The sequence below is a fragment of the Vidua macroura genome, chromosome 4 (genome assembly GCF_024509145.1).
Source record: "Vidua macroura isolate BioBank_ID:100142 chromosome 4, ASM2450914v1, whole genome shotgun sequence".
Lineage (NCBI taxonomy): Eukaryota > Metazoa > Chordata > Aves > Passeriformes > Viduidae > Vidua > Vidua macroura.
The window spans coordinates 3,054,246-3,069,899 of NC_071574.1; the positions used below are offsets into that span (position 1 = coordinate 3,054,246).

The 15,654-nt window shown below is 43.6% G+C and overlaps 1 protein-coding gene across 10 annotated transcripts in view; it reads right to left on the reverse strand.

Annotated features, from left to right (window-relative positions):
• Positions 1 to 15,654, reverse strand: part of ANKRD17 (ankyrin repeat domain 17) — a 69,657-nt gene that overhangs the window by 35,921 nt on the left and 18,082 nt on the right. The gene's annotated exons all lie outside the window — the stretch shown is intronic.

Below are 15,654 nucleotides of genomic sequence, written 5' to 3' on the forward strand. Positions count from 1 at the left end.
TGTCATAAGTGGGGAGCTCACACAACTTTTGCCTTCTGCAGTCTGTCTCCCACTCAGCAATTCACTCAGCTTCAACCCGAATCCCTTGTTTCCTAAGGAAGGCAGGCTGAGCACTACTTTCCCATTTTCTTCATTTTATCCCTTCAACACCACCGTGGAGAAACAAAGCCTCTGGTCAGCTCTTGGCAATACACCAACACACATCTCAAGGGCACCTCTAAAGGCTCCCTCTGCTCTTTTGCAGCCTCTCTGCCCTCCTCCTCCAAATCTGGGAACATCAAGCTGAAAGGGAGGACTTCCAGCTTCAGACCAAAGTGGCTCTGATGCCAAGAGTGGAACAGTCCAGCAGCACTGCCTGTCGCTCCTCAGCAGCATTTTCTCCAAGCCATACTCACACAGGCTGCTCTCCCCAGTTTGGCAAACTGGTGAAGGCAGCTCCTAGTTTCCTCCCAAGTCCTAAGGAACCCTGCCTTGCCAGGGTCCTCTGCCCACCACCGCTCTCTGCACCTACACTGATATTTTAGGCCTGTTTTGGTTCATCTGAGGACTTGCCATTTGTCATCTTCCAGAGGACAGACAGCCTGCTGCGGCAAGACAGCGGAACCGCTGCGCTGCTCAGGAGCCAAGCGACAGATTTCACCCCTGGAAAGGCAAACTCCGGAGCTGTGGAAGGATTCTTGGCTCACCCAACTCATGCAAAATCCCAACTGCTCAGACTAACTGAAAAAAATCTCCTCCAAGTGAAATAATGAACAGCTGGTCGTGGTTCTTCCTAACACTATGAAATATTTGCTAAGAAAAAAGTCAAAATAGGAAAACTATTCTCCCCCACACATATCCTCTCCCCAAAATTAGGTCTTTCATGCAGTTTAAGTTTCAAATGGAAAAATTATCCCATCTTCCTTTCAGCTAAGAATATGTGCATGGTGTGATTAAATAAACAACCCAAGGGGAACAGGGAGAAGCAGAAATCCACCCACAAACAACACAGCACTGAGACTCCCATGAGGGACCAGGAGAAAACATCCTCACAAGAAAGTTTGGGAATGTTTACATTATGTGCTGTCACTGAAAACATTTCAGAACAGTATCAAGAAATTATCTTATTGGAAAAACACTTGACACTATTTTTTAATATTAAATACAGAGTAAAAATCTTTTCTATTGCAAGATAGAAGAGATCCATCTTCAGTCTGCAGCTTGCAGAACTTCTCATCTCCTCTGCAGTTTCAAAATTGTTATTTACCTACAGGGTTTCATTACAGTCTCGTCTTTTCAGTTTTTCTACACAACACCAACACCAAGGGAGAGTGACAAAGACATGGTGTACCAAAGCAGGGAATAAAACCCTGTTATGGTAGATGGGAAAACTGCACTTCTGTTTCTCAGAAAATCCTGCCTTCTGCACAGAAGCTATAAACGAAGACAAAGCATTTCCATGTACCAGGTCAAGTAAACAGACATTTCCTCAAAGGGCTTCAGATGTATTTTATTTCCCTTGACTAAAAAAAAATGTAGAATAGCATACAAATGCTCCACCTTACATATCAGAATATTTCATCTGCATGCTCCGTCATCATTCCTCCAATCCAACAATACTCTGACATAACCCAATTGTTCGGGGGCCCAACATAAACCCTAATACAAGATTTCTCCTACCCTCTCATCCTGCAGTAAGAATCTCATGTTCTGTCCTGGCCTAGCTTTCCTTTGCTCAAAACAATTTTAGTATATTTGACACATCTACTACCAAAAAGATGCCAGGAGAACAAAACTCCCAGGTTCTGGCTGCTCGCGAACAGGACTCGTGTCTGTGCACCCTGAAGACAGCCCTGTAAGATGCCAGTAAGTTTGTTCTGACTGACAAACACCAAATACTGAACGTGCATTTGAACAAATGCCAGGTTAGGGCAGGAAGACAAAGCACACCTGAGTTGCCCTAACTGGTGTGGCTCTTGCTACCACATAGTGCTGAATCAGAGACAGAATTCAGCTCTTGATGCTAACTAACTCTGACTTCACTCATCTCTCTCTATCAAGCCACCCGCACACAAAACTGCCATCAGCACAGATCTCACTGTGGACCCAAGCCTCCACATAATCTCACACAGATGTAAACCAAGGTCAAAGAATCAACTCCTCTCAGAGTTTCCCTCACAGTAAGTAGACACAACAAAATGCCAAGTAATTACACACACATAAGAAACCCAAACAAACAAACAACTCTCTAGCATTAAGGACTTGAAGAAAAGCTTTGGGTTATCTACTGATTTCAAATTTGCTGCTTTTAAGGCTAAACATGGATTAGCATCTTCCCAATTTTACACCAGCCAGGGAGGGAGGGAAAAGGGAAATTACATCCCACCTACAAACAACTGTCTCTTCACATCATCTCCTCCTAGGAGAAAGAAATGGAGTACCCAACCCCAAGCAGCAACTCTAGAACCACACAATCGACTAAGGTACCAAGCTAGGCAAAGTACCAAAATGAGTATACAATGCCTAAACTAACACCACAAGCTAAAACGACAGCAACTCTAACCTTACTCCCAGCAGAACTTGTCACCAGCTCCATTACCAGAGAGCTTCAAAATTAGCTGAACTCTATCAGAATAAAACCACTTCTTAAACACTCACTTTAGGAACAAGGCAAAAAAGACTTGGTTTCCAGCACCCACCACCCTCACCACAAATGCAACAAGCTCCATTTTTTATCCATCTAATCAGAGCATGGCTCTGCTCATTTACAGAGGGTCTCCAGCATTTGGTTATCACTGGATTAGAGTTTTCCTAAATGACATCTTTGCTGTAAGGACAACCCAGAAGCATTGAGAAAAGGCTGTAAAAAGTAATTTTCTCCTTCCAATCTCAGGTTCCCCGTCTGATTCCAAGAGCCCATTTTGCTGATCCCATTCCCTGCTCCTCCTCCTTCACGCCATCCTGCATGCACCCAGCATTGATGTGCTCCTGCCTTCCAGCATTTAGCCAGAGCAAGCACTCTGTCTAAACTGTAAAAGCTAAAATCACGTCTGTAACGTGCCATGTGTGGAGGCAGAGCAGCAACGAGAGGCCCAAACGGTACATTTGGGCACTCGGTGTCATTAGCCAGCCCAAACCCTTGCTCAGAAGAACCTGAATGGCACCTTGGGACAAACACCCAGTGACATCTCTCTGGAAACAACGTGAGTTCTGAGCAGCCTTTTAGCCACTTGTAAGACAGCAGACAGCAGGCTATCTGTGTCTCTTGATGACAGGCTCAGAGCATTAGTGCAGAGTTCCTGAAGCAGTACCAAGGAAGCAGTGCACTGCAGTGAAGTGTCTGGCAGCCAGGCTGCACACAGCAGCTCTGCACGGCTGTGAAATAGCAAGTTGGGCTCATTAACCTAACAGGATTTACTCTTTAAGCTTCAGTGTTTTTAAGCACCGTAATATAAAACGGCAGCATCTGAAACCGGATTTGGACGAACCACGCTAGCTCAGACAAGTATTAAAAGACAGAAAAATCTCACCTCTCAGGAAAAAATCTTTTTGCTTATTTTTGGGGCTGGCTCCTATTTTCCACTCTTAAAATCCAACACAACTTCATGTCTCAGCTTTTCTGAGTGAGGACTTTTGCCTTCTATTAGCCAAGGAACACAGCTGAGAATTTGCTGAATTTTTTACCATGGCATTTGGGCCTTTGGTGTTTGGACATCCAGAGGGTGCCCAACAGATCCTACCAGAGCAAAACTCTTCCAAAGAACCTTAAGGACAAGGGAACAGCCAGTGGCCATTGCCAGGCAGCAAACTACACTCCCTAAAATAAACCTTACCTGACACTCCTTTTGGATCAGTTCTTTGTGAGGCACTTACTGCCAATTAGCAAGCCCTTTAACAGGGTTGATTTTTCCCAGCTTCAAAACTTTTGGAGAGCAGCAGAAGGTTTTTAAAGACAACAATTAATTTAGTAAGAATTTTCAACTCTGTTTGGTGTTGCAAAGCTACCTTCAAACCAAAACCACAACTATGACCAGGTCAGTTAATAACCCTTAGTCCTACTCTGCTGACTTCAGCCCCACTTCCCTGCTTGAAGAGCAAGGAAGTTTCAGATTCTTTCCTTACTCAGCTAAAAATGACTCCCTTAGAGTGAGCAGTTTTAATCCTGATTTCCTGAGGAACTCCTCATGTCTGACCTACAGCCACACTGCTTTCCCTGCTGCTCCAGCAACTCCTGTCCCGGATAATCTCAGCTTTCCCTCCAGAACAATTTCAGCTCTCACACCTCCAAGATACTGCACTGAAAACCAATTAATCTATCTATCTACACTTCATACATTACTGAGCATTTCTTGACAGTGTATTTTCCACTGTTCAGGAATACACTTGAAGTCTGTTTCACACAGAAACAGCAATGTTTATACTATTACCTTGCAAGTGGAACACGCAAGAGGAAATAAACCCCCATTCCCAGTGCAAGAACAAAGTCCAGCTCTGACTAATAACTAAGTTCACTTTGCAAGACACTTTTTCATGCCTTGTGTCTAACCATTTGATGCACATCACGGGGTTCATGAGGCAAGAGGTGAATCAAAACAAAGCAAGGATCATTTGAAATGTGACAAACTGGGCCAAGCATTTCAAGCACCAATTTTTCACTTTGGGATCCAAACCACAACATTTAAACATTTAGGCAACCCAAAACTTCTGCAAATTAAAAGATATAATGCCACAAACTACAGCAAGAACTTCATGTTTGCTCTCCCTCACCCTGCTACTTTTTAGCCTTCAGAGTATCACCTCTGATGCTTTCAAAATACATGAGCCCATCTCAGTTTCAGGACAGCTTATTGGAAAAAATACTCTGATTTGAAACATTGAGACAGAAAATTAACTTAAACATTCTTCAAACACAACAGTGAGAATGGATTTTGACTTTCACAAACTAACTATTGAGGCAAAGTATAGGGTTCTGCCTTTTCACCTACACGTTTTCAGGTGGAACTACCACTTAGTAACACAGGTTTCAAGGCCCTTTGCAGATCTTCACAGCATTAATAATGCATTATAGAAAAAATTCCATCCAAGGCTTTACTGAAGCCAAGGCTCTGGCAGTGCCTGTCATTTCTATGGGTCAAACCCTCAATACCACCTCATTAGGATGACATACCCCTGAAGTATAATTGATGGTTTCCTGGCTCCTTACACAAGACACCATTTTCTTTAGATAGAGATCAACTCCCTGGTCACTGCAAGGGAAAGCAGACATGGAAGCTAAGTGCAGCAGATGATCAAGTGCCCACTCCATTTCAGCTTTGCAGATTTTGTGTGTTTTCCTCAAATGTATTTCCTAAGAGGAGCAAGCTGTGTGATTCTCACTTGCCCTACCCTGCTACTACTGCAGCACTGTCACCACAGACACAGTCTGACAGCACCACCTCTTCCCTGCACAGTGAGGATTGCTCCCACCAATCTGGGATACACAATCAGATCCCTTGTCTTCTCAACAAGCACTGACCCTCCCCAAACCAAAATGCCTCGTTCAGCACAAATCTGAAGTCTGGCAGATCTGGAACATCTCAACAGTATCTTCTTTCATTTTATTCCTTTGACTGTATACTCCATTTCTCTCACTGCTGCTACAAAAATTAAAAGGGGGAGAGGAGGAGGGAGGTGAGAGGAGCAGCATAAGGAGCTGCTGAAATGGCATAACACAGTCCCCACGACTGGCACCAGCCGAGTCTCTGCTGCAGGGACACCTGCATTAGGACTGCAGTGTGCTTCTGATGACGAGACAGGTGCTGAGGTATTCACAGGAAAATTCCCTCCTCTCCTCCGCACGCTGCATTCCCAGCAGCATACACAGCAATAAAAACAGAGGGGCAGGCATGCTGAAAGCCATAGCTATGAGAAGGTTGTGAAACTGCTAGGGATAATATTCTTTTTCCATTTCAATCCCTCATTCCAAGCACTTGGCATACTTCCACATGAAGCAAATTCATGCATTAACTGGTATTCAGCTGCAACCGTTCATGCGAGAAAAAATTCATGCCAGTGTAAAAATAGCAACACCTCATCTCACTATCATTTTAACTTCCCTGCCCAAATTTCTCATTTATGTGGGGGGAAAAAAACCACATTTCAGTCTTTGACATGAATAACAAAATATAAACATCACTATAAAAAAAGCCACTGAAACACATACTCGTGCCTCTGAAAGCTGAGCTTCAGACAACACTGTTACATCAACAATATAAAGCTGCCACGTTTTCAATCCAAGCCCTCAACACAAGTTCACGCCTTCACTCTCCTCCCAACCTTCCCTCAACCTGAACTTCTGACAGAAACCTCTTCTTATGGAGAAGCTTTGAAAGAACTGACCTCAGAAGCAAAGCTTTGACAGTGTATGAATAACTCCTATGTATCACTGGAGCTGTGGTGGTCTACATCAGAGGCGCCAACAAACAGCAGCACCCGTAATAAAGGTTCTTCCCATGCCGTTGCAGAACCAAAATGGAAACCAATCCCTGCAAAAGACCCAACAACTGAGGGATACTAAAGGGACAGCTTGAGACTATGCAGGCAGTTTTTGCCACCCTTAGCAAGTCACCTGTCAAGTCTTCCTCACTGTTATATCTATTTAGCAGACACAAAGCAAAGGGATCACATAACTATAAAGGAGATGGTACCACTGGGCTTCCCAGAATGACCCTCTTCCCTTATCACCAAAATCCCCAAATGTCACACCTGAACAACTGCAGCTCCATAAGACTCTCCCTCAAGTACCTGAGGTAAGCATCACCTAAGCTACTTAGCAAATTACTTATAGGGCCACTCAAACCAGAGCCACCTCACCACAGCCCTGAAAAGCACAGAGGGGTTACATTCCCTCTGACCCCCCCAGACTGGGCCACAGGCTTGGGAGCAAGAGCTACAGAAAGAGCATTTTGGAGTTTTCCTGAAGGACAGCTCAAGGACTCTAAAATTCCTTGGATAAGCACATCCCAGGACCATCATCACACACCGTGAAAGATCCTTAAACAGGACACAGCCAGCTTTGACAGATTCAGTAGTGAGAACCAAGGAAGGCAAAGAACTCAAGTAGTACAGGACACTGTAGTTCTGCTGTAGGTGCTATATATGAAGTTGCTTCAACTTGGTCAATTCAGTAATTAAAAACTGGGAAGTACACAAAGCCTGACTCTGCTCTGAACAGAAGATTTTAGCCATCTACCTGAAACACATCTCACTGGCAGCAGCACCAGCATTTCCAGACAAGGTGTGTACTGCTGAGGAGGGACTGAGGAGTTCTGCTGTGCACTGTTACATCCTATTCCTCACTGCCCTACTTTCAAGGGACTAATTATTCTCTTAAGCCTTGTTTAAGGAAGGTGAGCTCCCAAGAAAGAGAAAATCCTTCTCTAACAGTTAATCACGTTCCTTTTCCACTGGACTCACCTTTTGCCTTCACTGTCCAAGGATAGATTTGACTAATTCTCAATTCTAAGCACGCCATGAAGGACCTTGCTACACCAACAGATCCACAACAGCTTACTTGGATCCTTGAAGCATTTTCCTTTAAAATGACACCTAAGGAAAAGTTGAAGACCTAAAACAAACTCCAAAACCCTCAGCTGTTAAAAACACAAATGCATTGTTTCAGTCCTATCTCTACAAGAGTCAAGATTGAATTCCCAATGATAATTTATTATCTTTATCACTGATAAACTTGAGGGGGCTTTTCTACACATTAGTTGCCTGCAGAGTCTTCAAGGAGAAGTACCTTGAGCTCTCTTACACAGCTCAATAAGCAGCCATTTCTATGTCACACTCAGACTTTGCTGCAACAGACCTTGACCCTTCCCTCATCCTTTGAAAAGGGAGTTTGGAGTAGCTTTGCACAACTAAAGGTGGAACAACTTCCCACAAACACTTTTTCTGGAATATTTTCCCCCCACTCAATTTGCCCAGCCTCATGCACTGTGTCCAAGTTTCAGCTCAGAACTGCGCACACCCATCCATTTCCAGCTGAAACAAGTTGTTTTTCTAAGGATTGTAGCTCAGCACAGCTGAACAATGGAAACACGACATCCGAACTCCTAAGTGGACAAAGCCAGCAGCAATAAAGCTCTGGGCAGACTGAGCTGTGGGGCCTTGCCTTCACCCAGATTTCCTAACAGCAGAGCTGAAGTGTGTCCATGCAGGAGCAGCTCTCTCCCATCTGAGCACACAATCCTTTCTTGCAGTGCAGCCAGCCCTCGGATCAAAGCGGCTTCTCTAGAGCCCATGCCAAGCAAGCCACTGAACTTAGCAACCATGCAGATCCAGAGGAAAAAGATGACAAGCATTCACAGCTCATCATGTCACTCACAGGCAAGACCACCCTCACACCTCTCAATCAGAATCATCTATATCCATCCAAAATCAATTTCCCAAAAGAAAGCCTCCGCATGGTGCGTTTTCCCTGACAGAGCATGTTGCATTTTTAAGGTTAAGAAGAGACAAACCACGGACTTTTCCAGTCTTCAACAATAAATGCTCTAAATTTTTACACTGAATGTGCCAGAAAGCATTTCTCAGCCAGCACAGACTTTCAGCAACCAGCCTAGTCAGCTTGGCTGCATTCCTCCTGCATCCACAAGTGACTACAGCAGTAGTACAGCAGCTACAATTCCCATAAGGAGCTTACTCCTGGTTCCTAACTGTTGTCAGATGACTTATTTCTGTCTGTTTCCCAATTCTGATCCTAAAGTCAAACTCATAGTCAAAACAGAGGACGGCCCACATGCTCATTTACACCACAAAGCTTCCAAACAGAAGACAGACCTCCATTCCATGCAAATTTAACATGCAGACAAACTATAGAGTCAACAGTATTTTGCTTCAACAGTATCAGAAGGCAAGTAAAGTAATCCATGCTTGTCCAAGCATCTTCATCCCCACACACAGATATTGAGATAAACAGATTGGTCAGATCACAGGACAAGAGAAGCAATGGGAGCAGAAATAAAGGATCTGGTATCTTGTATGATGAAGTTATTCTGACTCCTAATGCCCTCTCTTATGGACTCAAACACTGCGTCATCCCATCTCTAAGGAGCTCCTTGCCCTCCCCACACCTTCCAAGTTAATAGCTCTGTTTTCTCCTGGGATGAGGCCCTCCTGACAGCGTTTGTAAAAACCCACCACCAGCACCCACTGGCACCCACCCGTGCAGGACCAATTTACTACTCAAACTGGATCCGGGGTGCACACAAACCTGATGCTTCAGAGAATTCCCCTTCCCAACCACAAAGCCATTCAGTTACCAGCAAAGCTAAGAAAAAACAACCTCCCTGCTTCATGGACAAGTAAATTTTACTTTTGTAGCAGCACTTTGAACATTTTCTCATGCCTGAAAACCACCTGGAGAGCTTTCTTTACAACAGCTGGGGCTGTCACCCAACACTTTGGTGTCTCAAAGCTTTAACAACTCCTGTACAACATCAGGTTAACATCAAGCAAGAAGCAAAGATACCTACTTTTTTTTAGCCACTGAAAGGATGATACACCAACCCCAGGCCAACAAAATGGCATTTTGCAGTAGGAGCACAGTGGGTTGATGAAGGGTGGGAAATGAACTGTGGCAAAAAATACTGTTACCCAACTCACTCCCAAGCCCTGTCTGTCCCCTCTGTGGCAGCAGACTGTCTCCTTGCCTGTGATCAGGAAAACTAAGATCTGCTTGGGAGGAAAGACATATGAGTGGCAGACATCCATCTCTCCCAGCAGTGCGAGAAAGAAAAGCTGTTCTCCTCCCACTCCAGTCTGCCTGCTTTGCCCACTATGTATAACCCACACTCCCCCTAGAACTGTGTTCTCTCCCACAAGACAACACTGGGGATTAAAAGCCTTCAAAAACAATACTGAAAGCACACCTAGGCAGTGTTTCTTCCTCCTTGTTCCTGCAAAAAAGGAAATCCTCTCAGATTCTCAATGCTGATCACTCCTGCACACACTCTGCCCATGTGCATTTCAGGCACCAGGTCCACAGGTACCCACAGAACACACAAATTTATTCAATCATTCCCTGTGGCCACTGAGCATAAAACACAGTGAACAAGCGGCCTGAACTGCACAGCACCAGTTGGGTTTCAAACAGAAATAGTTTTAAGCTGCCCACATGTTTTCTTACACAAATTTGGCAGGCAGTCTTTCCCTTCTGTAAGTGGTTTTGGTCGGCTGCTCTTCACAACAGCAAGCAAGTGCTCTGCTCTGAAGGATGAGGCAGCAGAAGGGAAGGAGGACATGTGGAGGAGGGACAGGATGAACACACAAACAGCTACTCTGTTCCAGTCCAGCTCAGAATTCCCTTTGGCATGAATGAAACACTGACGTGTGCACAGGCTCCTTCACAGCAATACAGCATCTACTGGTGAACAGATAAGTTTAAAAAAAAAAAAAAAAAACAAAAAAACCCCAAAAAAACAGGAATGCAGGAACAAATTTTTTTCATCAAGCAATGCCACACTACCTTGGCCTAGTTAGAGCTTTCCTGTCCCATCATCAATGCAATGAGGAGCACCAGTTCACTGAAAGGACACCCTAGGAGAGGACTCTATCCCTCTCTTCAGGGTCTTAATGCAAAACACAATTCCAAAGTCTGAAAAAGCCAAAGAAATGTAGTTTCTTTACCCCACAACTCATCTTTCTTGACACCAGGCGGTAGCTCCTTGTCTCAAGCCACGCTACACTAAGTGACTGATGGACAGGAGATGTGGACTGCAATGCACATTAGAAACAAGAAATACAACACAACATGGCAGAAATAATTGTTACCAGAAGACTGAGTTTACAAATATCTGTGTAATAACAAAAAAAGATGTTGAAGATATGTGCATTTTGATTGCAGCTTCCCCACAGTTCAAATGAAACTGTGAAACCTTTCAGTATATGAAGGTTTAGCCACCATTTCCCTCACCTTTACTTCCCAAGCCAGGAAACAGCAAAGACACCAGCCAAGCTGCTGCTGCCTGAAATTCACCATCACAGCAGAACCTGGAGACTCAAGAATGGCTCCTTAAGGAACGTCTTTTAAGTGAGTATCAGGAAAACAGGTTCATCCCAAAAGATCAAACCTTATTTAAGATTCAATTTATTGCAAACTACAGAAATCCCATTTTTCTTCCTGTGCAGATGACTTCTATCAGAACTTGCTTTTATCCTGCCTCCACAAGTTCTGCAAACCACATCCAATTTAACCTATCAGGATCAGGGAGGGGATAGTAGAAACCAGAGGTCCTTAGAGGACATCTGCATTTCTTCATGTAATTATCTTGCTGAAATAATTATTGATATTAAAAAGTGCTGATATCCCTCATCATGCAGCATACCAAGTTCACATATTAAGCAGAGACATTAATAATGTTAGCAAAATATAGTTTGGGAAGATGTGACTAGTTAGGTCAAGAGCTTTGAAATAACTTCAAATTATTCCAGTTTAATTCATTTGTATTTATTCCTGTCCTATAAAGTAAAATGAAGACATGGCTGTGCCACTGTCCCAAACCACCAACCACACTCACACAGACAAAAAATGAACCCAACAAAGGAGTGAAGTGAACCAGCTGAATCATAATGCAGATTTCCTTTCCTTTTTTGGCATTTACAATGCAAGTATTTTTTTCAATGAAGGAATCAGTATGGCCTAGTTCACCAATCTTCTCTTACGATGAAAAGTGAAAGGATAAAGTTACAGCAGGAGACAGTTGGATTCAGTATCTGATTAGAATTCCTATTGTTACTGCCTGGGGAACTGAGCACAGAAGGAATTATTTCTAATAATTTCAACTCATTTGGTTAAAATCCTGACAAGCTTGACAGTCCCTGAAATCTTCCTTCAATACAAACTACTGTTAGGCATATCTAATAAATGAGTTACTTTTTTTTTTTGCTCTATTTGGCACACCCAACTGAAAGCTGCAGCATATTGAAGGGGTTTGAACAGTTTTTAACATATGGCAAATGAACAGACTTGTGAAGGTAGTTAAAGCAAGACACAAGTATGACTAAGTCCAAATATATCTGTTTTTACCATCTTATCAAAAAGAGGTTCAAAAAAAGTAAATCAATGTTTAAGGGCAAAGACAGCAAATTTAAGTGGAGTCTTTGCTTTCCAGTGTTTGCTTCCCATGTTAGATATAAACATCACGTGCCAATTTCCTCACAGTCAACACAACAATTTTCATTTCTATTCTCTCCTTACTGCTTCCCATCACATCTGTTCCATGAAGATATTTAATCTTATTTATTCCATATTTACATGGCCATTAAGTGACAGAGAACCACTATTTATACCAGCCAGTTCCCCGGATTTCCTTCTTGCAGGATTCTGATGCCAAGGCAGTGCAACAGGTTGTTTGGAGTGTGGGTTTCAGCTTTAGAGCATGTGACTTCCTATCAGTCAACACAGCCAGTAAATTCCAGGGAGGCAAAGATCTGAAGAGATTTCAGGCACATGCAGAAAAAAAGTAACAAGTACCTTGCCCATGGAAACAACCTGTTTAAATATTTCTATGAACATTTAAAGACAGGATGTATGAAGGAATGGGAGAAAAAAGAAAAAAATTAAATAAATCCATCTGTCTGAAATATCCCTCTCAATTCTCTCACTGTTTTTTGATTAAGGACTTCATTTGAACCAAGAGCTTAAAGATGAAGAGCGTGGGTCCAAAGAGACCCTTTGCTGATCAACTGATCCCACCTGCTGGTCATGTCCTTGGCTAAGACTTCCCAGCTAGTAAGACCCTCATTGGCAGACACAAGCACTGAATGATACTGACCTTTTAAACACAGTTATCCAGTATGAAGTCAGTTACTTAGAGGTTTCTCACACAATAATTGCATTTTCATATTACTGTTACTGAAAAAGATACAGCAATAAAGCATAGACAACAAGAATGGCTTCAAATTATGCCATTAAGTCTATAACCTCTTCCTGCAGGTCAAGAAGAAACAGGTTAAGACTCAGAGGAATTTTATCTACGAGATTTCCGGTCCCATCTGTCACACAAAGGGACCCAAAACCAGCTCCCTGCTCTGCACAACAGCAGGAAAAGTCACAGAAATCCAAGATAGTATTTGCTTTTCTAGGGAGATTCAACACAGGCTTGTTCCAAGTCCTTCGCCTCTTGTCACAGGAAAAACAGGCAGAGGAGGCAGTAGGAAGCAGAGAACAGTTCCAAGGCAATCACCTTCCCATGGTTTGTCTGAAAGCACTGAACAACAAAGGAGCCCTTGGGAACCACCCAAACCTTACTGCCAGGAAGTTTTCTCCCAGTCCCGTGTGGGTGCCTCGGTGCTGCGCTGTTTGTGGGAGGATTGCTGCTTCTCCTCCTCACAGTACAACCTTGGACACAGGAACGTCAGCTTCCAATATTCATCTCCTGGGGCTGGGACTAGATGTGGCCCCGACTCACCAATCATACCTCAATGAAAGGGATACTACAGCAGGGCTCCAACTAACTTGCAAATAAGGCATAGAGAGGCTGTCCCGACAACCTACGAACAACTGCAACAACTCAGCTGGATTTTGAGCTGGACTTCAGAGGGGAGTGTGACTTCCACGGAACTCTGAGTCCCGTCCAACTCAGGATATTCTATGACTGAAATCACCAGGAAATACTGGAGCACACAGTAGCCAACACCAACTTCATATGGGCAAGCTCTTTTTAAAGACAAGAAAACAGGTAAAAAGCAAACCAGACAAGATTACTAAGAGAAACTGTGAGAAAGAAAATGGGGAAAGGATTAGCCTGTTTAAGAGCTGGAACGTGGGAAAGCTACTAATGCCCCAACACTGCAATATAATGCTGATTTTAATCTTCAGACCAAGAGACTACAATGTTTATAAATATTAAAAGACTTGGCCTGTAAAGAAAAAAAAAATTGCATTGCAGAGGCCTCCCTGACCTCTGAACGTGCACTGTAGACACGACTCTGCTACTCAATGTTTGCTCTCCCTTCCACCAGTGTTTCATGGAGCACCTGTGTGCTCACGCAGGGCAGTCTCTGCTCTGTGTAAATCTTGTGGTCACCACCTGAACTATGCTCTGCTGCCTCCACTGTGGTTCAGCTAGACAACCCAAGGTGTAAGACCTGATCCTTTCATATTATCTCACCTACACCATTGGCAGCCACATACAAAGTGGGATCTTGGGCATTATTAAATTATCCCCATGACTCCAGTATGAAATCAAATTAAAAAACCCCTTCTGCAGTCAGGAAATACTCCCAATATCACTGTAACAAACAAAGTTTTTCTCACAGTGATTTTGAGTTTCAGTTCAAAGTGGGTAGAAGATATCTACCTTAAGCTAGAAAGCTGAAGCCTGTCTCCCAAAAGCAAAGCACAAATGAGCTTCCAAAGAACCTGAAGGTCAGAGCACACGGCTGCTGCTCTTGGAAAGTCTCAAATCAACACAGGGAGCATAAATTCACCCCTCCACTGTCATAAGCTTCCTAAGTGGATTTCTGAGCTACGAGCCTGAGTTCAGCACACAACACGGACCACACCCTCATCTGTCAGCACTGAACTTACCTCCTATTCTCCCACCCAACAGAGTGCTCTTCTTGACTAACTCAAGCACTAAAAACACAACTACAGCTCTACATTAAGGTCTCCTGTAATGTAATTATTCCTTCCCTGGCATGTGCAAGCCAAAACCTGAAAGCTTCAACCAACACAAAAAGCCTTGTGTCAGTCAAGTCACACATCCACAAACATATATGGTCAGGATACAGGAGCAAAAGATCCAAGTGAGCAGCAGCTAACTGCAGCTAAACCCCACAGTGCTGGCATTTTATTCACCTGTATCCCCACACAAAGCTTTCAATGCCAGATTTAAGAGACAGAGCCAAGACAACGCTGGTCTTCAGCTGAAAGCAGCAAAGCCAGCTCCACTTCTGCACCACCTGCACCTTCTTCGAAGGTGGCCTGAGCACAGGGCAGCCAGGACGCTGTGTGAAATCCTCTGGGCTGACAGCCATGTCTGCCTGCAGCTGCATTACATTTGCTGAAGACTTATTTTTGTTTTAGCATTCAGAAGTGATTTTGGCCCCAGAAGCAGCCCTTGCAGTAAGGGCCTCTAACACCATCTGAACCTTGGTCTCTTGGCAACTGAACTTAACTAGCACACTACAGAAAACGCCTTTTTTTCTGGTTTTAAATTATAAACAGCTTAGAGGGAAAACGTTCTTGAAGACTTTATGAAGAGGCAAGGTCTGATGATCACTCCAAATTTAACTAAATACAAAGCAGTACCAATTATTTTCAGAACAACAGAGATGACAGATCTGCTGCCCAAGCAAGAGCAGTTCTCTCCATCTCTGCGCTGCTGCCTTTGAATGAGCATCAGAAACTGCTCCATGGGAGAAAAAAAAAAAAGCCCTCAAATGGGAAAATAAGACAACCACTGTAAACAGACTGCTCAAAGTTACAACAGAAACAAGTTTGGAGGGAACTATAAATTGTACTTCTGGACATGGGTTCCAGTGACGTGCTAAGAAATCACGAATAGATTGCAGTGCTGCCAGAGGACCTCAGAGACCTATGAACGGACTCAGCCATACTTCACACACATCTAAAGCCAGACAAGCCACGCCTGATTCCTAAGGATGCTTTTTACCTGGATCCAGCTG